Source organism: Somniosus microcephalus, chromosome 3 (assembly GCF_052327205.1).
Source record: "Somniosus microcephalus isolate GS21.2 chromosome 3, FLI_Smic_1.0, whole genome shotgun sequence".
NCBI classification, from domain to species: domain Eukaryota; kingdom Metazoa; phylum Chordata; class Chondrichthyes; order Squaliformes; family Somniosidae; genus Somniosus; species Somniosus microcephalus.
Genome location: NC_140989.1, coordinates 1,401,146 through 1,424,476, shown reverse-complemented (window position 1 = coordinate 1,424,476; position 23,331 = coordinate 1,401,146). Strand labels below are relative to the sequence as shown.

Sequence of the window (23,331 nt, the reverse complement as noted above, 5' to 3'; positions counted from 1 at the left end):
ATTTCGTACCTGTAGTGGTACAAATGGAATTGTACCAAGCGGGGAGTGTGCTGTCTCTCCCTCTAACTTACCCTTACTGTATGTACATAACCCACTTATATATGTATAACTTACCTGTTAGGGCCGTTGCCCCTTTAACTCACCGTTTAGGGCCATTGCCCCTTTAAGACGCGCCCGAGCATGATGACGTCACGCCACGTACAACGTGACGTGCGTCAGGCGGCTGCCGGCCCGACCCGGCTCTCCAGAAAGGCTGCCAGCACAGCCCGGCCCAGCGTCTTCGGCCGCATTGAGCAGCCGCCGGGAGCGCCGCTATCTTCCGCTCCCGCGGCAAGCACCGGTCCAGCCTGGCCTCCAGCTCCTGCTCCCGACTTAGGCCCCAACGGCCAGCGACGCAACTACAGGCAAACGCGACGACATCACGACCCCGAGCGTGATGAGGTCATCACGCTCCCCACGGCACTGCAAGTTCATTCCTCGTGGAGCTACCACGGAACAAGACCTGCGCCACGGTGCTCCCCGGTTGTATTGTCCCCATGCTTCAGCCTTGGAAATTGTTTGTCTGTGAGTACTTAGAATGCTATAGACGATTAGCGTACACTGCATGTTGTAGAAAATGTTTAGTTGTAACTTTCTCTGTCTAGCTGGTTAACTAGCAGCCGTATTTGATACACTATGTACAGGGCTAATTTAAAGAGAATGCCTTCCAGCTTGCTAAATGTAATTCGTTGCCAGATGTACCGTGTTGCCCAGGCGTACCTAAATTTGTGTATACATATCAATTATGCGTCTGTACACTAATGTGTCCTTCCATTTCTGTGTTGTATTTCAGTTTTACAATAAGAATCTTTCAGTAAAGCGTTACAAGAAAAGTCAAGCCTTGTGATTTTATTGGAAGATATCGAGTTGTTCGCTATCTGTCTAGCTCTGCATAGGATCGCGTTGCGAGGGCAGAACAGTGTGTATCACCCAAAGAAGAAAAAGATCCGTGTAGTGTTTGACTGCGCTGCCTCATTCAGAGTAACTTCACTGAATGACCAGCTGCTTCAAGGTCCTGATCTTACTAATACCCTCATTGGCGTCTTGACAAGGTTTAGACAAGAGCTCGTTGCCATGATGGCAGATATAGAATCAATTTTCTACCAAGCCAGAGTCCCTGATGAAGATGCTGATCTTCTGCATTTCCTTTGGTGGCCAGATGGTGACGTTAGTCAAGCGATGGTGGAATGTAGAATGGCTGTACACTTGTTCGGAGCCACATCATCTCCCAGCTGTGCAAGCTACGCTCTCAGAAAAACTGCAGAAGATGGCAAAGGCAAAGCACCATCAGAGGCTGTGGAGACAATCTTCAGGAACTTTTATGTCGATGACTGTCTGAAGTCCGTGTCAACAGAAGACGATGCCATCGCACTGTCAAGAGACCTTAGGACTCTGTGTTCGAATGGAGGATTTCATCTGACTAAGTGGATAAGCAACAGCAGAGCAGTTCTAGCTTCTATCCCAGAAAAGGAAAGAGCCACTGAAGTCAAAGATCTGGACCTGAGCCACGATGTCCTTCCTATTGAGAGAGCTCTTGGTGTACAATGGTGCATTGAGTCAGACACGTTCAACTTCAGAATAATGGTGAACGAAAGACCATCCACAAGACGAGGGATTCTCTCCGTGGTCAGTTCCATCTATGACCCTCTTGGATCCCTGCCGGTGAAGCTGATCCTACGAGAGCTGTGTAGAGACAAGAGAGGATGGGATGAAGATATCCCAGAAGGTCAAGCTCAGAGATGGCTCAGATGGTTGACAGATTTGCAACAACTTTCTAGCTTCAATGTCAGTAGATGCATCAAGCCTGTGAGTTTTGGAGTTACAAAGACGGCTCAACTACATCATTTCTCGGACGCCAGCGAGGACGGCTATGGCACGGCTACTTACCTCTTGCTGACAAATCAACAGGGCCAGAAACATTGTGCCTCCCTCACGGGGAAATCCAGGGTGGCTCCGCTGAAGCAGGTCACCATCCCGAGACTGGAATTGACGGCAGCGGTTGTTGCAGTTAATGTTGACCAGGTGATGCAGAAAGAGTTACAGCTCCCATTAGAAGAATCTGTCTTCTGGACGGATAGCACGACGGTGCTGAAGTATATAGAGAATGAGAAGATACGCTTCAAGACCTTCGTAGCAAACAGAATCTCATCCATTAGAGAAGCTACACAACCATCTCAATGGAGGTATGTAAACACCTCATTAAACCCAGCAGATCAAGCCTCACGGGGATTGAAGGCTGAAAACTTCATGAGGAGTGAAACTTGGATACAAGGCCCAAGTTATCTGCTGGAAACAGAGAGATCATGGCCAGAAAGACCAGATATGCCAAGTCAGATTGCTGAAGGCGACGTCGAAGTCAAGAGATCAGTCACAGTAAATCTTATAACTACGAAAGAGAACTTTGACACAGTGAACAAGCTTGTTAACCATTTCTCAGGATGGCACCAGTTGAGGAAAGCAGTTGCACGGTTTCTAAGGTTGAAAGAGTTGCTGCTACACCTGAGCGGTAAGAGAAAAGAGTACCGAGCCACTATCAGTCAGTCTGAAAGTAACCCCGATAAGCAGAGAATGCTTCTACAGCAGTATATGCATCAGCACAAGACCACATTGGGTAAGAATTCATTGACCGTGGAGGACTTGGCCAAGGCTGAGATGGAGATAGTTTGCTTCAGTCAAAGACAAAGATACCCAGAAGAAATCGAAGCTTTACAGCGAAATACTCCAATCAAGAAAGGTAGTCATATCTACAAGCTGGACCCTACACTGCAAGATGGAGTACTGAGGGTGGGAGGGAGACTAAACAAATCTGCTATGCCAGAGGAGGCCAAGCATCCTGCTAGCCTTTCTAAGGACCTCCGGGTTGCTACTCTCATTCTTCAGCATATACACCAGAGTATTGGACACAATGGGAGGAATCACGTGCTTGCGAAGCTAAGACAAAGATACTGGATTCCAGGAGCTAACTCTGTAATAAGAAAAATACTCTCTGAATGCATTGTTTGCAGACGGTTACACGCTAGAGCTGGGGAGCAGAAAATGGCAGACCTGCCTGAAGACCGTTTGTTACCAGACAAGCCCCCATTTACAAACGTAGGGGTGGACTATTTCGGGCCTTTCGAGGTAAAGCGAGGACGGAGCCTTGTCAAGAGATATGGTGTGCTTTTCACTTGTTTGACCATCAGAGCAGTTCATATTGAGGTGGCACACACGCTTGACACTGATTCCTGTATTAACGCCCTGCGGCGCTTTGTCTGTAGAAGAGGACAGGTGTCCATTATGCGTTCTGATAATGGCACTAATTTTGTCGGAGCGGAGCGAGAACTACGGGAAGCTATTGAAGGTTGGAATCAGCTTAAAATACAGGAAGCCATGATGCAAACAGGAATTAAGTGAATCTTCAATCCTCCGGCTGCATCCCACCATGGAGGTGCCTGGGAAAGACAGATATGCACCGTAAGAAAACTACTCAGTTTTGTACTGAAGCAGCAAGTGCTTGACGACGAGGGACTCCAAACCGTTCTGTGTGAGGTCGAAGCCATCATTAATGACCGACCGATAGCTAAGACATCAGATGATCCCAATGACCTCGAAGCCCTGACTCCGAACCACCTGTTGTTGTTGAAAACACAGCCAGTCATGCCCCCGGGAGTCTTCAAAAAGGAAGATCTGTATGCCCGTCGGAAGTGGAGGCAAGTTCAGTATATGTCAGACCTTTTCTGGACCAGATGGACAAGAGAATACTTACCTCTGCTACAGGAGCGTCAAAAATGGTCCAAAATAAAGAGGAACTTCATTGTCGGAGACATCGTCTTAATCGTGGATGATTCAGCCCCTAGAAATTCTTGGTTGATGGGAAAAATAATTAAGACCATTCCAGACTCCAGAGGTGTTGTTCATCGCGTTTGTTTGCAAAGCAAGACCAGTACCCTGGAAAGACCGATCACAAAGCTCTGCCTGCTACAAGAAGCAGCGTGAAAAGTTCCTGAACGAAAAAAGTGGACATTTATATTGTAAATATGTTGAACTCATTAGTTTATGACTCTTAAGAATGTTTGAGTAATTGATATGCTCCATGTGCCTAGTCAATTAGGGGCCGGAATGTAAGAGCCATGAAAGTTTAAGAAAGAAAATACTTTAAAATATTGGTTAAATAGTATAATGCAGCTAATTTACCTGACTGACTTATTGTATTGAGAAACCCCCTATTTTCTTGCTCCAGTAGTATAGTCTGAGATACCCCCTTCATTCTTGCTACAATGGTACAGTCCTTAAGATTGTCACATGGTATGCAGCCATTTTACAGTTTAAACTCCACGAGGCCGGAGAAGGTAGAAGCTTTTGAGGGCTGGAGCAATACAGTTTTTGACCGTGTTCGTTTATACGTGTTTGCTTTGTAATTCTGTTTGTAAGGTGTTATAGTAAACAGTTTAAAAGACAAAGCTACGTTTGGGAATGTTTTATTTTGACACGCGTCTACTCGTTGTTAAAAGCCTCAAAGCTCAGTGGCTGCATGTTTGGAAATTAAGAAGCGCCACTACAAGCAAAGTAATTACAGTAAAATTGCTTAAATGGGGGAAAACAGACGGCAAAAACGAGGGGTAAGTAGCTACAATGTTCATTAAACAATCTTAGCAATATCCCCTTAATTACCATCCCTTAACTCCTTACTAGGTTGCTTTGCTGAAGAGTCAGAAACTCTGCTCACATGTGGTCCAGCGAAGTGAGAGAGAGCGAGAGAGAGAGGCTCACCTGTGGTCCCAGGAAGTAAAGAGAGAGCGATAGCTTCTCAGCAGCTATCTTATATACCTTGTGAGCCCCCTCCCCCTCTGCTGTTTGCTTGTCTGGAAAATTTGCACCCTAAAATTTCCAATTCACAAAAGAAAAGCTGTGATTGGCTAACTCAAAGTGTTTGGACTGGGTTAGAGTCTGCACTGTGGGGCCGAACTGATTCCGCCCACATCCGGAGTTCACCTGGGCTAAAACAAAAGAGAATGCACCAGCCCTATTGTCCAGAATGCTAGGTGATTTAAAAACCCATTCATTGCTTAAACTGTAGCCTTTCAAAAGTCCATTCCAGGGTTTTAGTCTCTCATTGTGTGTCTGAGTAGTTCTGAATGGCTGTGTCAACATAGCAGTTTCAAATCGATTGTCTTGCGGTCAATTCTCAAGTGGGCAATTGCTTAAGTCAATAAACAAACCTTGCCTCTGAAGAGAAAAGGGAACCTCCCTGTTTTGATTGACAGGTCTTTCACACACACACATTACAAGCTGTACAGGCTTTCCAAACCCCACGGTTCTTGGCCAATGCTTTCTGTGGCCATTTTAAAACCTTTTGTGATTGCCCAAACTCCAGGGAACGATGTTATTAATAAAAGTACAGTCTTCGGATGTGTGAATATTTTCCACAGTGCTCCACGACTCCCGTGTTGTCCACGTTCTTTCCATCTCCGAACAGTCTTTTGCGGTTCTGGCACATTTTTAAAACATTGTAGACAAGTCCCATCACGCAATTCTTCGTCCACAATGTGGACCAATATTTTCAAATCTTCAGGGAAAATAGGGGAAATTTTGCAACTCCTTCTTGAATACATTTAATGAATTGGCCTCAGCTGCCCTGTGTGGCAGAGAATTCCACAGGTTCACCACTCTCTGGGTGAATAAATTCCTCCTCATTTCTGTCCTAAATGGCTTACCCCTTATCCTTAGACTGTGACCCCTGGTTCTGGACTCCCCCGCCATCGGGAACATCCTTCCTGCATCTAGTCTGCCTAGTCCTGTTAAAATTTTATAAGTTTCAATGAGATCCCCTCTCATTCTTCTAAACTCTAGTGAATATAAGCCTAATCGAACCAATCTCTCCTCATATGTCATTCCTGCCATCCCAGGTATCAGTTTGGTGAATCTTTGCTGCACTCTCTCCATGGCAAGAACATCCTTCCTCAGATAAGGTGACCAAAACGGCACACAATACTCAAGGTGTGGTCTCACCAAGGCCCTGTACAAATGCAGCAAGACATCCTTGCTCCTGTACTCGTATCCTCTTGCTATGAAGGCCAACATACCATTTGCCTTCTTAACCGCCTGCTGCACCTGCATGCTTACCTTCAGCAACTGGTGCACAAGGACACCCAGGTCTTGTTTCACTTCCCCTTTTCCCAATCTATTGCCGTTCAGATCTGTCTTCCTGCTTTTGCCACCGAAGTGGATAACCTCGCATTTATCCACATTATACTGCATTTGCCATACATCTACCCAATCACCCAACCTGTCCAAATCGTACTGGAGTTTCTCTGCATCTTCCTCACAGCACACACGCCCACCCAGCTTTGTGTTATCTGCAAACTTGGAGATATTACATCTCGTTCCCTTGTCTGGATCATTTAGGTCGAAGACCTTTCGTCAGAACTGGAAAAAAGCAGGGAAAGGAATGGAATTTAAAGCAAGCTAGGGGCTGGGAAAAGTGAGAGGGGATGAAAGAACAAAAGGGAAAGCCAGTGATAGGATAGAAATCAGGAGAGATTAAGAGACATTGAGAGACATTAAGAGATATTCAAGGCAAGTGGAGGTGGTAATGGGACAGGTTAAGGGACAAAGGATGGCTCTAGATGAAGTGTGAATTGCACTGGCAGAATGAAGGGCAGCTGCCATGTGCTGGCCGGTTGAGTTTTTCCAGAGATTCCTGTTGTTATTTCTGAAAGCTAACAGTTGAATTGGCAGTAAGTATAGACATAATTCAATGGAGAATGACTGGAGATAATTAGCTTACATCAGCAGAAAACTTCAAAGGATAAACCACTTTCAGAATGGAAAGGCAGAAGTCGCTGAAAAGGACAAAGCGATTCTCTAACTCTTCAGAGGCATCTCTAAGTTTTTAACTCTTTGAGTCTCGGCGACCAGAAAGGTACCCTTATTTGATTTTGGTGGATATTCTGGATTGGAAATAATAAGAAATGTAAAAATGTACGAAGTTAAGATTTGAGAATAAGGATCTCTGAGAATAAGAAATGTAAGCTATTTGTATTTTGAACTGTTAAAGTTGCGATTGGCTCAACAGCTGTTAATTGTATGTCGGCTCTTAAATAAACCTATATATTTTTAGAATTGTCTCAAATAGCATTTCTGTATCAAACTCGCAAACTCAATTTCTGTACACTCTTTTTTAAGGAGTTGCAGAATTCTGGGGGTGGGGGGGGTTCCGGACCCTCATAATATCCGGAAGGTTACAGTCTAGTTAAGCATATTAAAAGTGCTATCCGGAGGACGGTAACATCTTCAAGTCATTCCTTTCCTTTAGGGAGAGTTAGTCTGAACCTTTGGACCCAATTAAGCATCTTATAGGATTCGGCTATCTCTAACTTTAGTTGAAGGCGAACGTCTGGGGAATACGCCTGATCTGGGGTAGCCAGAAAAGGGCTAGGACTGTAATTATCCCTTCAACCTAATATGGTGGATTGTCTCCAACTCAAGTTCTGACACCTTGGGCCCAACTAATTTCAGTTGGGTTTGTCTGAGTTCACATTTGCTCTGCCAAACTCCCACTTGCTGCAGGAACCGCACATCGCTGTCCATTCTTGTGCCTCCATTCTTACCCTAAATGTTAGTTCCATTATAGTTAAACTCATGTCTCATCTCCTTAAAATTCAAATAAACGACTCTGCTGCTCCTTCTGTAAGATTAGGATCACAGGTCACACACAGATTACCCAAAGGGTCTCAGGAGTTGCAAGGCTTTTTATTAAAGAGCCACAGTTTTAAAGCATAATCAGATATTACATATGGTTTAAGCTAAAAATAGACATACAACCCGTGACAGTAGAGAGCGACCTACGACTCCCGAAGCGGAATGCCATGACCAGAAGGACAGACGGTTAGATGCCCGATGAGACAGCGTGGAGGTCTCGGGTCAGCGGGCCTCTGCAGTCAGTAACAGCTGTCAATTCTGTTTATTCATCCGCCGAGCTGTTGGAGGTGTTAGGCATAAGCCAGCATTGATCCAACTCAGAGGCTTAACTTAGTCAAGGTGTTGGCCTGAGCCAGCATTGATTTCCACTTCGAAGAAGCCTTCACCCCATGAATAATGTCACCCCCTTAAGTGAGACACTGGACTGTCTTTGAGAGGCCAGGCTTGTCACATTCATACCAGCCTACCCCACACAGAACTCTTTAATGTCATTGCCCATCTTTCAGCCTGTCCTTTTCCTCAATGACCATTCAATAACTTGCAAATGATGTAATGTCCATCAATTCACTTCTCTCTGTCTCACACTCTGCCCTTGGGGTCTCCCTCCACTGCGCTCTCTCTTTTGCACTCCTCACTCACTCTATCTATCTACTCCAGTCTTTCTCCATCCACCCCTCCTCAGTCTCTCTCCCTCCTATTTCTCTACCTCCATTCCTGAGTTTTTCACTCTTGCTGTCCCTCTGCCTCCCTTTCCCCACACATTCTGCTTCCTCAGCCATTCTGATTCCAGCTTCAGTAATATCCACTGCCCTCTCAATCTCTCTGTCTCTCTCACCTTGAATCTTCCCCTCAGTCCCCCCCTCGTCTCTCTAACCCAGTGTTTCTCCCCAACCTGCCTCACTGCGGGCTCCCAGCCCAACAGACACCATGCCGAGCCCAGCCCAGTGAACACCGCGCCGAACCCAGCCCAGTGAACACCACACCCAGCCCAGCCCATTGGACACCACGCTCAGCCCAGCCCAGTGAACACCACGCTCAGCCCAGCCCATTGGACAGCACGCCCAGCCCAGCCCATTGGACACTGCGCCCAGCCCAGCCCAGCCCAGTAAACACCACGCCCCACCCCGCCCAGCCCATTGGACACCGCGCCCCACCCAGCCCATTGGACACCACGCCCCGCCCAGCCCAGCCCAGTGAACACTGCACCCAGCCCAGCAGATCCCATTGCACACCGTGCCCCGTCCAGCCCATTGGACACCGCGCCCAGCACCACCCACCCATTGGACACCACGCCCCACCCAGCCCATTGGACACCCCAAACCCGGCCTAGCTCAGCCCAACAGACATTATTGGTAGAGAGGGCAGATGTGGGGCAAAGGCTGGGTTGACGTAGTGGGGTGGGGTAGCAGTGGGTGGGAGTAGCGCGCTGGGTTATGGTGGGTCAGTTGTACTGGTAGGAGGGCTGGGGGTTGGAGTTGGAGGTGTGGGTCAGTGGTCTGGGTTGGAAGGATTGGGTTGGATGAAGCAGGGGTTCATGTTGGGGGTGCCTGGGGTTGCCAAGGTGGGTTGAGTGGACGGGTAGGGTAGGGTTGGGGGGGTGGGGTTTGATTTGCGAGGAAATGCTGAAGACCCAGTGCTGAAGGAGTGATGTTGGGGCCCAGGTTTGAGGGGCAGGGTTGGGGGGTTGGGGGGTCAGGGTCCAGGGTTGGGGGTTTGGGGTCCAGTGTTGGGGGTTTGGGGTCCAGTGTTGGGGTTGGGGTCCAGGGTTGGGGGGGTTGGGGTTGGGGTCCAGGGTTGGGGGGTTGGGGTTGGGGCCCCAGGTTGGGGGGTTGGGGTTGGGGCCCAGGGTTGGGAGGTTGGGGTTGGGTTCCAGGGTTGGGCGGTTGGGGTCCAGGGTTGGGGTTGGGGTTGGGGTCTAGGGTTGGGGGGTTGGGGCCAAGGGTTGGGGGGTTGGCGTTGAGGTCCAGGGTTGGGGTTGGTGTCCAGGGTTGGAGGGTTTGGGGTTGGGCAGGTGGGGTCTAGGGTTGGGTTCCTGGCACAAATGCACAGGATCTAGGGCTGTGTCAAAGGACGCCACAACTGTCAGCTGGCCAGAGGACGAGGTTTCATGCTAGTTGCAGACTTCGAAGGCCCAGGCTACCGAAGGAGGCTTATGGGCATCTACCAGTAATAGTTAGGGTCACTGGGCAGCCTGCCAGAGAGCTTCCACACAATGGCCCAGAAATTCGGGTCCCCACGGGTGAGTACGTGAAGGGTATTCACCCATAGGCCCAATGGAAGTGCCGGTATTGTGCATGTACTGCGCATGCACGGGAAACCGGAACTTCCGTTCCCTTAAAGGAAGGGGTTCAGAGTTCGAACGCGTGCGCCGGAGAGGCAGCGCGTGTGCCTGGAACTTACGTTTTTTTTCTGGGTTTCTCCGGGAAGGTAAGTCTCCAGGAGTTACACATGTAAAATGCAGGCGCAAGGTGAATTAATTTAAATTAAAATATTTTTTCCACAGGTTTATTATTTTTAAATACTTTAAAGAAAGGTAAGTTTATTTTTAGCCCCGTTAGAAAATGTAATTAATTTTTTCAAAAATTTAAATTATTGTTTAAAATAGTTATTTTATGTAATTTATAGTTATTTTAAAAATGTGATGATTTTTAAAAATTTATTTGTAGTTTTAGTGATGTTTTGGGGCTTATAGTATTTATAGTTTTGACAGCTCTTCCTGTCAATTTTATGAATGAAGCATTCCCTGCTACCATTGGCTCTCCATGGCCCACGTGATCCCAGGGGACGCATCGAAATAACTGTGCCTCTGGGATACGCGAGCACTGCGCGCCGGCAGTTGGAGGAGGCCCAGGATCGGAATCCCACGCGGGCCCACAGCTCAACGGCCGGCGCGGCAGGTAAGTGCATGTCGGAGGCTTGCACCCGCGGGAAGCCTCCAACCTGAATTTCTGGGCCAATCGCAGATCATAAGAACATAAGAACATAAGAAGTAGGAGCAGGAGTAGGCCATACGGCCCCTCGGGCCTGCTCCGCCATTCAATAGGATCATGGCTGATCCGAATCTAGACTCACGTCCACTTCCCTGCCCTCTCCCTATATCCCCTAATTCCCTTATCTGCCAGGAAACTGTCTATCTCCATTTTAAATTTATTTAATGTTGCAGCTTCCACAGCTCTCTGGGGTAGCAAGTTCCATACATTTACTACCCTCTGAGTGAAGACGTTTCTCCTCATCTCAGTTTTGAAAGGGCAGCCCCTTATTCTTAGATTATGGCCCCTAGTTCTAGTCTCACCCATCAGTGGAAACATCCTTCCCGCATCCACCTGATCAAGCCCCCTCACAATCTTATATGTTTCAATAAGATCGCCTCTCATTCTTCTGAACTCCAATGAGTAGAGTCCCAACCTACTCAACCTTTCCTCATACGTCAAACCCCTCATCTGTGGAATCAACCGAGTGAACCTTCTCTGAACCGCCTCGAGAGCCAGTATATCTTTTCTTAAATATGGAAACCAAAACTGCACACAGTATTCCAGGTGTGGCCTCACCAATACCCTGTATAACTGCAGCAAGGCTTCCCTGTTTTTATACTCCATCCCCCTTGCAATAAAAGCCAAGATTCCATTGGCCTTCCTGATCACCTGCTGCACCTGCATACTAACTTTTTGTGTTTCATGCACCAGGACCCCCAGATCCCTTTGTACTGTAACACTTTGCAGTTTCTCTCCATTTAGATAATAACTTGCTCTTTGATTTTTTCTGCCAAAGTGCATAACCTCACACTTTCCAACATTACATTGCATCTGCCATCATGGAGGAGTGCAGCTCCAACTCGAGGCATTGCACAGAGTGTAGAGACTATTCTGTCCAACATGGACCGAGTGGTCAGCTCCACCAAGATGGAGCCTTTGCTCACAGCTTGGATGGCAGTACAAGCTCAGACTGCTGCCGTCTTGGCCTTAGTGGCCACTGTTGATGGGGCCCTCTAGAGCATCACATCACTTCAGAACTCTGTTCTCGAGCAGAACTGTTATGTTCATAAATAAATAGACATTTTCATTATGAGCAGCTAGCTTGGAGCTAGTCATTTATTCAGCCATGTGGACTAGTGTACAGGCATCCATCTTGACTACTGCCTTGTGGGTAGCCTAGTGCATCGTGGGTAGCCCACTCTTAATATACAGCTCCACCTAGTGTACCATTCTAGAATGACATGTTAGTGATCATTACATCCCCCCTTTTTTGAGGTTAATCAAAATCAATATCAATCAATATCAATCAATCATAATGACATAAACATCTTCACAACAGTCAATGCATTTTCAATGTAATTTTCTTTGGACTCAAAGATTAAGTCTATCAGGCTTTTTTACTTCACGTGTGGATCTTCTCAGCACAGCTAAGTCTGATGTGTTTTCATGAGAGCCTGTATGTGTGTTTGTGTTAGATTGTTCTGGTGGTGAGTGACAAGATTCAGTTTTGGCATTGTCATCGATTTGCACTTGGGTAGTTTCTTGTGTTTTCAGGAAGGAACGGCGGTTCCTCCTGAGAATCTGTCCTTCCTCAGTTCTAACAGTGTATGACCTTGGTCCTACTTCCTCAAGAACTGTAGCTTTCCTGTTCCATGCATCTGGATCCTCAATCCTGACATCATCCCTTGTCAATGGTTTCAGAGTTTTGGATGACTTGTCATAGTATGATTTCTGTTTCAGCTTTAACAGTTGAAGCCTCTGTCTCAGTTCCTTACTCTGCTTTTCTTTTGCACAGCAGGATAGAGTGGTACGCAACTTGCGACCCATTAGGAGTTCAGCAGGTGAAGAACCAGAGTCTAAAGGGGAGGCACAGTAGCTCAGCAGGGCGAGATAAGGATCAGACTTGCTTTCTGTTGCTTTCTTCAGTAGCTGTTTGAGAACTTGAACACCTTTTTCTGCCTTACCATTCGACTGAGCATACAGAGGACTGGATGTGATGTGCTGAAAGTCATAATGTGCTACAAACTGTTGCCACTCCTTACAGTTGAAGCACGGACCTTTGTCGCTAATGGCAATCCTGGAAATTCCATGTCTGGCGAAGATGGATTTAACATGCATTATGACACTGATTGCTGATGTGCTTGAGAGCAGTGCCATCTCAGGATAATTAGAATAGTAGTCAATCACTAATAGATAGTCTTTACCATTCAAATGAAAAAGGTCCATACCAACCTTTTGCCATGGTGCTGTTGGTAAGTCAGCTACTATCATTGGTTCCTTTGCTTGTTTGTTTTGGTGTTTTTGACATGTCTCACATTTGCCTATCATGTTCTCAATGTCCTTATTTATGCCAGGCCAATAAACAGTGTCTCATGCTCTCCTTTTGCATTTTTCAATCCCGAGGTGTCCTTCATGAATCCTTTTGAGCATGTCTCGACGTAGAGCTTGTGGAATGACTATTCTGTTCTGTTTTAGTAATAGTCCACTTGCGACACTCAACTCTGACCTGATGTGATAGTACTTTGGACAGGAACCTTTTGGCCAACCATGATGAATGTTCTCTATTACTGTTTGTAACACTGTGGGCTAGAAATTCGGTTGGTAGCGCCACCTATTAGCGCCTAAAGAGGCTGAGAAGTGGGGCACTAGCCAATTTCTGGGCAGGCGCAGGGTGCCTAGCGCCTCGCCCCATATTGAGCATGCATTTAGTGCCGGCGCTAAATCTTAGCACCCGCTCATGGGTGCAAGCAGATTATGACGTCATTTGAGTGTGCAATGCCTTTTGGGTGCCCCGGACCGGAAATTCAGTGGCGCCCCCCTCCGTAGCACCTGACACTAATAGTGACAGCTTACCTGGAACCTTACCAAGTCGCTCTCGGGCTGGTGGAGCGTTATTTAAAGGGGACTGGTGTGGTTTAAAAGCGGCAGCCATTTTTGGAGCACAACTTACTCGAGAGCTACAAAGAGTTGCTGAGCTGCACACTGAGAGCCATTTGACCACTGAGCCAGTGCAGGCAGACGATCTTCAGCCTTCTGACCATCACCTTGCTGTTGGTGAGCCTAAAGAACGGGGAACCTTCCTGTGGGCACTTAATATGGGGGCTGCATTGGAGGGGAACGTCCTGCTGCTGAATCATCTGGAAAGGGCACTGAGATGCTGGGAGAGGGGGGCGGACATGGCCAGACGGAGGAGGGCCAACAAACGTCGCCACAGCAGACCTTACGCTGGCAGGGTTTTCCGACAGCAGTTTTCCTACATGAACATGTCGGAGGAGCAGTGTGTCAGAAGGCTGCGATTTAGAAAGGAGGTGGTGACTGAGCTGTGCCAGCTGCTTCAGCCAGATCTGTAGCCTCAGATAAGGTGCAGGACATCTCTGTTGGTGGCTGAGAAGATGCCTGCTGGCCTGAACTTCTACTCGAGCAGCTCTTCTCAGGCTGCGCATCAGAGGCTGATCAGAAGTAGCTTCTAGGCCCCTCTGATGGAATGCTTGCTGCCATTCCAAGAACAGGAATGGAACCGGTCTGATACCCCCAAGGCTATGAAGGGCAAGATACATGTCAATAGCAGGGATGGCCATTGTAAATGAAGAAAGTGTTTCATTACACAAAATGTGGTTCCTTCAAACATGAGAAAGCTATGGCAACAGAAAGCAAAACTAATACACTGACACATAACTGCCTCTCACACTCGGGAGACTGTCCAAAACATAAATCACATTCCAACCATGTTCATTGGCCTTGATTCCACTGCGCCAACCAAAGCATCAAATGCCTCATCAGTGAGGCGTTCCGCCCTCTGCCTCACCCTTTCCATGTCTTGCTAGGCTGGTGCGCCACAGGTAGGCTCCCACCACTTTGAAGGCCTACAAGGCAGTGAGTGTGTCTGGTGATGCCAATTGACCTGCCCCTTTAAGAGCTGGCCGGCACCAGTGTGTCTCAGGGAAAGTGATTATTGACAGCACCTTCGCTGCGCCCCGCCGCCGCAAAATTGGGTTGCACCGCCGGGTTAGCGCCTTAAGAGTAGCGTGCAGTGCCTGATTTAGCGCCGCAATCACCTTCAGGGGCGCTGCAAACCAATATCGCGCTAGGTGGCGCTAAATTGTGCCTGGCGCTAAACTTTGTGCTTCACCAGGACTAGCGCCCCAAGCGGGGCGATACTGAATTTGTAGCCCTGTATCTTTTACTGTTTCTTCTTCTATTTGCTTTGATTTTGTGTCTGACACAGGCAGCGCAGCAGTGACCATACTCACATGAACATCCACGTCTTCCTCAGTAGAGCTCACATGACTCATTGTGGGTGCTCGGGATAGTGCATCTGCTAACACTATGTGTTTGCCTGGTGTGTAGATCAGTTCAAAGTCATATCTTTGCAGCTTCAGCATGAGTCATTGAAACCTTGGAGACATCTCATTCAGGTTCTTTTTTATGATGGCAACCAGTGGGCTGTGGTCTGTCTCAACTGTGAAGGTGGGAAGTCCATATATGTAGCCATGGAACTTTTCTAGTCCAACTACCAAGCCTAGACATTCCTTTTCAATCTGGGCATATCGACACTCAGAATCAGTCATAGACCTGGAGGCATAGGCAACAGGCTTCCAATCTTCACCCTCTGCTTGTAGCAAGACCGTGCCTAGGCCATCTTTTGATGCATCCATTGACACTTTGATTCCCTTTGATGGGTCAAAGAAAGCGAGTACAGGTGTGGTTGTCAGCACTGTTTTGAGGTTCATCCACTCTTATTCATGTCTTTCTGTCCATGCGAACTCATTTGTTTTATGTAGCAGGTCTCGCAGACAGGCTGTCTTGGCTGACAAGTTAGGAATGAACTTTCCAATGAAGTTTATCATCCCCATGATGCGTAGCACTTCTTTTTTGTCAATGGGTCGGGGAATGTTGCATGCAACAGTTTATACGGTAGACTCTCTTGACCAGTTCTAAGTCCTCACAAGCTTTGTCACCTAGTAGTGAATCAAGTCCTTCAGCCACAACAGAAAACATGCGATGATGCACTTTGTCTTTGACTGTCACTTTAAGTCTGCATACACCTAAGCTACCTATTTTCTGTCCATTATAGTTCTTCAGTAGTACTGACTTTTTCAGTATTTTGGGCTTTTCTTTCATATTTTTAATGTCACTCATACTGATTAAGTTTGCTTTTGCCCCAGTGTCTAATTTCAATGTAACTAATGCTCCACTTACCTGTAGTGGCATCATCCATTTGTCCTCTTTTACTGCATTAAATTTATATTCAGCATTGTCCATTCCTGAGGGCTACACCTTTTCTGTATCCTTTTCAATATTGCCACATGCCACAATTCCAACAAAAAATGTCTCACTTAAATCAGTGTCCTCAATCACATTGACTTGTTGCCCTTTCTTTGTTTTTACTTTTGAAAAGCATTGTTTGGCAAAGTGATTCTTTCCATTACATTTTGTGCAGCACATTTTTTCAAACGCTGGGCATTGTCGTGACTGGTGTTTGTAACCACAGCGTTTACAATTAAAAATTCCTTCCTCCGATTGCTTTTCATTTCTGTTCTGCCCACGTTTCTTCCCCTTGTAGGACACAGCACCGGCGGCAGCACAGTCTCTCATTACAGTCGCATCATTATTAATTTCACTGAAAGTCTTCGTGTGCTTCTGAGCTAGCTCACTGGCATGGCATATTTTCACAGCATCCTCCAATGTTAGTTCAGTTTCTCTCAACAAATATTCCCTGACATTTTTATCATGAATACCAAACACAATCTGGTCACTAATCATGGATGATTTCAGTTCAGAGAAATTACATGTCTGTGCTTTCAGTTTCAGATCGGTCACAAAGCTATCAAAAGTCTCATTTTGCTGCTGTGTCCGTGAACAGAACACGTTCCTCTCATAGGTCTCGTTCTTTTTGGGAGAGCAATGTGTATCAAAGTTCTTTAGCACATTGTCCATTTTTTCTCTGTCCTCCTCTTGATGAAATATAAATGTATTAAATACCTCTATCGCCTGCGGGCCTGCATCCGTGAGCAGTAACGCTATTTTCCTTGCATGTGGCTTTGTACCGAACCCGATGGCAGCAATGTAGAGTTCGAATTGTTGCTTGAAAGTCCACCAATTGCAGTCGACATTCCCCGTGAGTTTCAAACCCTCCGGTGGCTTCAAAGTCTCCATGTCGCTTTTCACAATGTTCAGCAGATTTTACCAATCCTGGTACCATGTTATGTTCATAAATAAATAGACGTTTTCATTATGAACAGCTAGCTTGGAGTTAGTCATTTATTTAGCCATGTGGGCTAGTGTACAGGCATCCATCTTGACTACTGCCTTGTGGTTAGCCTAGTGCATCGTGGGTAGCCCACTCTTAAACATACAGCTCCACCTAGCGTACCATTCTAGAATGACATGTTACTGATCATTACAAGAACGATAGGAGTGCTGAGGCACCATTCCAGGAGGGTGGCCTTGGCTCCATGGGAGAGGCACCTGCTGCGATCTCTCAGGATGGCAGCATGTCTGCTCCCCCACCAACCACTAGCTCAATGACCTTGTTGGTGTCACACAGCCATTCGGCTCAAACTGCTCCAGCACACGCTGAAATGCTGCGGCCTTCAGCCCGGCCCTCTAAACCCAGAGCTACTCGAGGCCACTCACCACAGCCATCTGAAGTGTCCTCAATGGAAGCTCAGAACCCTCCCACTTCCCAAACTCTAGCCACTGGAGAAACACCTCACTCTGTCCCTAAGGAAGGGGATGGAGTTGTTCATTTTAGCGTAGAGTATCGGTGACCTCACTGATGCAGATGTTAACTGTGAACTGAGATATGTTACTAATGTCACCTGTTGTAGCCTGAAAGGAGCCCGCAGCATAGAAATTGAGGACGACGGTGAGCTTGACAGCCACAGGCTGTGCTGTCCATGCCCTGGTATACGGCTTGAGCTGGGGACTGAGCTCAGTCACTGCCTCCTTAGTACAGCGAAGGCACCTCAAGCGTTGCTCCTGCGTAAAGTTAATGTTGGGGAAATGCTCCCTGAATACTCTCTGAAGATATGGGCTCCTCCTCCTCCCTCTTCTGGCTCCTGCTCTGGGATGCCCGTCCTGCTGCTCCCCCTCATCTTCCAGCCCCAAAGGCAGCCCTCAAAACTGTCTTCCTCACAAATACCCACCGTCTAACAACAGCTAAATCTCCACCCAAGCAGAGAAAGTCATATTTGCACCGTGTTAAAACACAGCAAAAAATGTCCTGCGGAGCTGAACCAGCCTAAAAAGACAAACCCGCCTGTGAGTTGAGCATGATCGCTGTAAATCTCACCTGCCAGGGGACCTTCCTGCCAGTTAGCACCACGGTATTGGGAGTGAGATCAGCACGTGGTGGGACACTCACTGGGGCAGCTGGAAATGTAAAGTCCATCATAGGGAAGGCCATGGATAAAGATATGCATACCTCTTAAATTAATTTTAATTCTGCCGGCGGGCACACCTCCTGACTTCCCTGGCTCCATCCCAATATGGCGGGTGGCGCAATGCGAGTCGGAAATGTGCGCGTGCTTCCTGCCCACCATATTGGGGCCTTAGTAGGCTGGGTAGCGGGCGAGAAATGGGCAGCATGTGGACAAATCTTTAGGCCCCGTATCTACCTCACACGGGAAGAATGGATTTTGGGATAAGCTGCTGAAGGACTGCCAGTACCTGTGAATCTCTACCCCAGCAGGTCACCTCCTTCAGGAGAGAAACTGGAGGGAAGAGAAACAAATCCATTTCAAGACAAAAGCAAAATACTGCAGATGCTGGAAATCTGAAATAAAAACAGAAAATGCTGGAAATACTCAGCAGGTCAGGCAGCATCTGTGGAGAGAGAAACAGAGTTAACGTTTCAGGTCGATGACCTTTTATCAGAAGTCTTCTGACGACAGGTCATCGAACTGAAACAGCACAGAAATTCGGGTCGGGGGCTTCCCGCAGTCACAAGCCTCCGACCTGCACTTACCTAGTACGCCGGCTGTTGAACTGTGGGCCCACGTGGGACTCGGATCCTGGGCCTCCTCCAACTGCCGGCGCGCAGTGCTTGCGTATCCCAGGGGCGTAGTTAGTTCGATGCGTCCCCTGGGATCACGTGGGCCATGGAGAGCCAATGGTAGCAGGGAATGCTTCATTCATAAGTTTGACAGGAAGAAATGTCAAAACCTATAAATACTATAAGCCCCAAAAATCACTAAAACTTCAAATAAATAAAAAAACATATTTTTAAAATAACTATAAATTACATAAAATAACTATTTTAAACAATCATTTAAATTTTTGAAAAAAATAATTACAGTTTCTAACGGGGCTAAAAATAAACTTACCTTTCTTTAAACCTGTGGAAAAAATGTTTTAATTTAACTTAATTCACCACTTACCTTGTGAAAAGCAGGCCTTGCGACTGCTTTTTAAACACGCAGCTCCTGGAGACTTACCTTCCCGGAGAAACCTGTGAACCCCTTCCTTTAAGGGAACAGAAGTTCTGGTTTCCCGCGCATGCGCAGTGCATGCACGAAACCGGCACTTTCGTTGGGCCTACGTGTGAGTACACAGCGCGTACTCACCCATGGGGAACCGAAGTTCTCTCTCCACAAATCTATTTCAAGGCTTGGCTGCTTGTCTGTGATGTGAATACATTTTCCTGACAGGTCAGCCCACTGTTCTCACTCCTTCCTCTGTGTGGTTTGTAATCGACAAGAACAGAGGGAAGTTAAGTGAAACTGCGCAATCTCTGAAACATCAGCAGTAACGTACAGTCTGTGAAGTTAATCTTTTAATAATAAGATTGTTTGAAATGTTTGGCCCGACGCTCTCAGCCGTGACTCTGACCCTCTGTGTCGCAGTGGGTGAATAAATGCCCAGAGTGGGGTCACCCAACCTGGCTCTGGATTCACAGGATTACATTTTTGAGTTTGATTTACCGATTATGAGTGGGTGATGAGAGTCGGGTATTTTGCAGTCAGATATTTATGTTTAAGAATTGAGATATTTTGGGCTTTCTCATAGATCAATGGGCAAATACACGGTAAGGTGTGACACTGAGCCCCACTGCCCAGTTACCCCACTCCTGACTGCTGGGCTGTGGAGATACATAGACTGAGCTGTGCTGCTCTTCAAGTTCAAGAAGTCCAGATCGTATTGTCCAGACTCGCTCCTCACTCACTCTATCTCTCTACTCCAGTCTTTCTCCATCCACCCCTCCTCAGTCTCTCTCCCTGCCCACCTATTTCTCTACCTCCATTCCTGAGTTTTTCACTCTTGCTGTCCCTCTGCCTCCCTTTCCCCACACACTCTGCTTCCTCAGCCATTCTGTCTCCAGCTTCAGTAATATCCACTGCGTCTCTTGCCCTCACACTGTCTCTCTCTCTCTGATGCCTTGAATTTGCCCCTCGGTCTCAACCCCCCCCACCCCGCCCCACCCCCACCGCCTCGTCTCTCTCACCTAGCATTTCTTCCCCAACGGGTCTCACCATGGGCTCTCAGCCTAATGTACACCTGCCCAGCCCAATGGACACCGCGCCAAGCCCAACGGACAGCGTGCCCAGCCCAGCCCAACAGACACCACGCCCAGCCCAGCCCAACGGACATCGTACCCAATCCAATGGATACCGCACCCAGCCAAGCCCATCTCAATGGATACCGCGCCCAGCCCAGTCCATCTCATTGGATACACCACTTTGAGTACTGTTGGGGGGGATGGCTTATCAGATGAAGGCAGCAGCAGCCAACTTCCTGGCACCAGGGGTGGCTCTGCTGAACAGGACGGGAGGAAAAAGAGGGGTAGAGCTATAGTAATAGGGGATTCTATTGTAAGGGGAATAGATAGGCATTTCTGCGGCCGCAAACAAGACTCCAGGATGGTGTGTTGCCTCCTGGTGCAAGGGTCAAGGATGTCTCAGAGCGGCTGCAGAACATTTTGGAAGGGGAGGGTGAACAGCCAGTTGTCGTGGTGCATATAGGTACCAACGATATAGGTAAAAAACGGGATGAGGTCCTAAAAGCTGGCATAGTGGTTAGCACAGTTGCCTCACAGCGCCAGGGACCCGGGTTCAAATCCGGCCTCGGGTGACTGTCTGTGTGGAGTTTGCACATTCGCCCCGTGTTTGCGTGGGTTTTCTCCGGGTGCTCCGGTTTCCTCCCACAGTCCAAAGATGTGCGGGTTAGGTTGATTGGCCATGATAAAAATTGACCCTTAGTGTTAGGGGGGATTAAATACGTGGGGTTAAGGGGTTACGGGGATAGGGCTTGGGTGGGATGGCTGTCGGTGTAGGGACCGGGTGCTAGGGTTTGGATGATCAGCCATGATCTCGTTGAATGGCGGAGCAGGTTCGAAGGGCCGAATGGCCTACTCCTGCTCCTATCTTCTATGCTTCTATGTTCCTATGAATGTAGGGAGTTAGGAGGTAAATTATAAAATAGAACCTCAAAGGCAGTAATCTCAGGATTGCTACCAGTGCCACGTGCTAGTCAGAGTAGAAATAGAAGGATACTTCAGATGAATATGTTGCTAGAGGAATGGTGCAAGGGGCAGGGATTCAAATTCCTGGGACATTGGAACCGGTTCTGGGGGAGGTGGGACCAGTACAAACCGGACGGTTTGCACCTGGGCAGGGCCAGGACCGATGTCCTAGGGGCAGTGTTTGCTAGTGCTCTGGGGGAGGGTTTAAATTTAAATGGCAGGGGGTTGGGAACCTGAGCAGGGGGACAGAGGAAAGGGAAACAAGGATAAAAGCAAAAGATAGGAAGGAGAAAAACAAAAGTGGCAGTCAGAGAAATCAACGGTATAAATCAAACATGGCCACAGCAAATAATAATTTTAAGAGGTCTAAGAGCATTAAAAAAACAAGCCTGAAGGACTTGTGTCTTAATACGAGGAGCATTCGTAATAAGATGGATGAATTAGCTGCGTAAATAGAGGTAAACGAATATGATTTGATTGTGATTACGGAAACATGGCTCCAGGGTGGCCAAGGCTGGGAACACAACATCCAGGAGTATTCAATATTCAGGAAAGATAGGCAAAAAAGAAAGGGAGGTGGGGTAGCATTGCTGGTTAAAGAAGGGATTAACACAATTGTAAGGAAGGATATTAGCTCTGATGATGTGGAATCTGTATGGGTAGAACTAAGAAATACCGACGGGCAGAAAACATTAGTGGGAGTGGTATATAGACCTCCAAACAAAGGTTGGCGATGGCATTAAAAGGGAAATTAGAGAAGCGTGCAATAAGGGCACAGCAGTCATCATGGGTGACTTTAATCTACATATAGATTGGGCTAACCAAATTAGTAACAATACTGTGGAGGAGGAATTCCTGGATTGTTTATGGGATGGTTTCCTGCACCAATATGTCGAGGAACCAACCAGAGATCAGGCCATCTTAGACTGGGCATTATGTAACGAGAAAGGATTAATTAGCAATCTTGTTGTACGAGGCCCCTTGGGTCGGAGCGATCATAATATGATAGAATTCTTCATTAAGATGGAGAATGAAGTAGTTGACTCAGAGACTAGGGTCCTGAATTTAAATAAAGGAAACTATGATGGTCTGAGGCGCGAGTTGGATAGGATTGATTGGGGAATGTCACTCAAAGGGTTGACGGTGGATAGGCAATGGCAAACATTCAAAGACCGCATGGATGACCTACAGAATTTGTTCATCCCTGTTTGGCATAAAAATAAAACAAAAAAGGTGACTCAACCGTGGCTAACATGGGAAATTAGGGATAGCACAAGATCCAAGGAGAGGACATAAAAATAGGCCAGAAAAAGCAGTAAACCTGAGGATTGGGCGCAGTTTAGGATTCAACAAAGGAGGACAAAGGGATTAATTAAGAAGGGGAAAATTTAATATGAGTGTAAGCTTGCTGGGAACATAAAAACTGACTGTAAAAGCTTTTATAGATATGTGAAGAGAAAAAGATTGGTGAAGTCAAGCGTGGGTCCCATGCAGTCAGAATCAGGGGAATTTATAATGGGGAACAAAGAAATGGTCGACCAATTAAATACATATTTTGGTTCTGTCTTCACAAAGGAGGACAAAAATAACCTCCCAGAGATGTCGGGGAACATAGGGTCTGCTGAAAGGGAGGAACTGAAAGAAATCAGTATTTGTAGGGAAATGATGTTAGGGAAATTGATGGGATTGAAGGCGGATAAATTCCCAGGGCCTGATAATCTACATCCTAGTGTACTTAAGGAAGTGGCCCTAGAAATAGTAGATGCATTGCTGATCATCTTCCAACATTCGATGGAATCTGGAACAGTACCCATGGATTGGAGGGTAGCTAATGTTACCCCACTATTCAAAAAGGGTGGTAGAGAGAAAACGGGGAATTACAGACCGGTAAGCTGACATCGGAAGTGGGGAAAATGCTAGAGTCCATTATAAAAGATGTACTAGCAGAGCACTTGGAAAACCGTGACAGGATCGGAAAATGTTAACATGGATTTACAGAAGGTAAAACGTGCTTGACTAATCTACTGGAATTTTCTGAGGATGTAACTGGTAAAATAGATAAGGGAGAACCAGTGGATGTGGTGTATTTGGACTTTCAGAAGGCTTTTGATAAGGTCCCGCATAAGAGATTAGCATGTAAAGTTAAGGCAAGGTATTGACTTGGATAGAGAACTGGTT

The 23,331-nt window shown here is 47.0% G+C and overlaps 1 long non-coding RNA gene across 1 annotated transcript; it reads left to right on the top strand.

Moving 5' to 3' along the window:
- The first annotated feature begins 433 nt into the window (after nucleotides 1–433).
- On the top strand, nucleotides 434–872 carry LOC147120781 (uncharacterized). The gene is made up of 2 exons (XR_015075729.1): nucleotides 434–564; nucleotides 833–872. It is a non-coding gene; the product is annotated as an uncharacterized LOC147120781 (long non-coding RNA).
- Nucleotides 873–23,331: the final 22,459 nt, after the last annotated feature.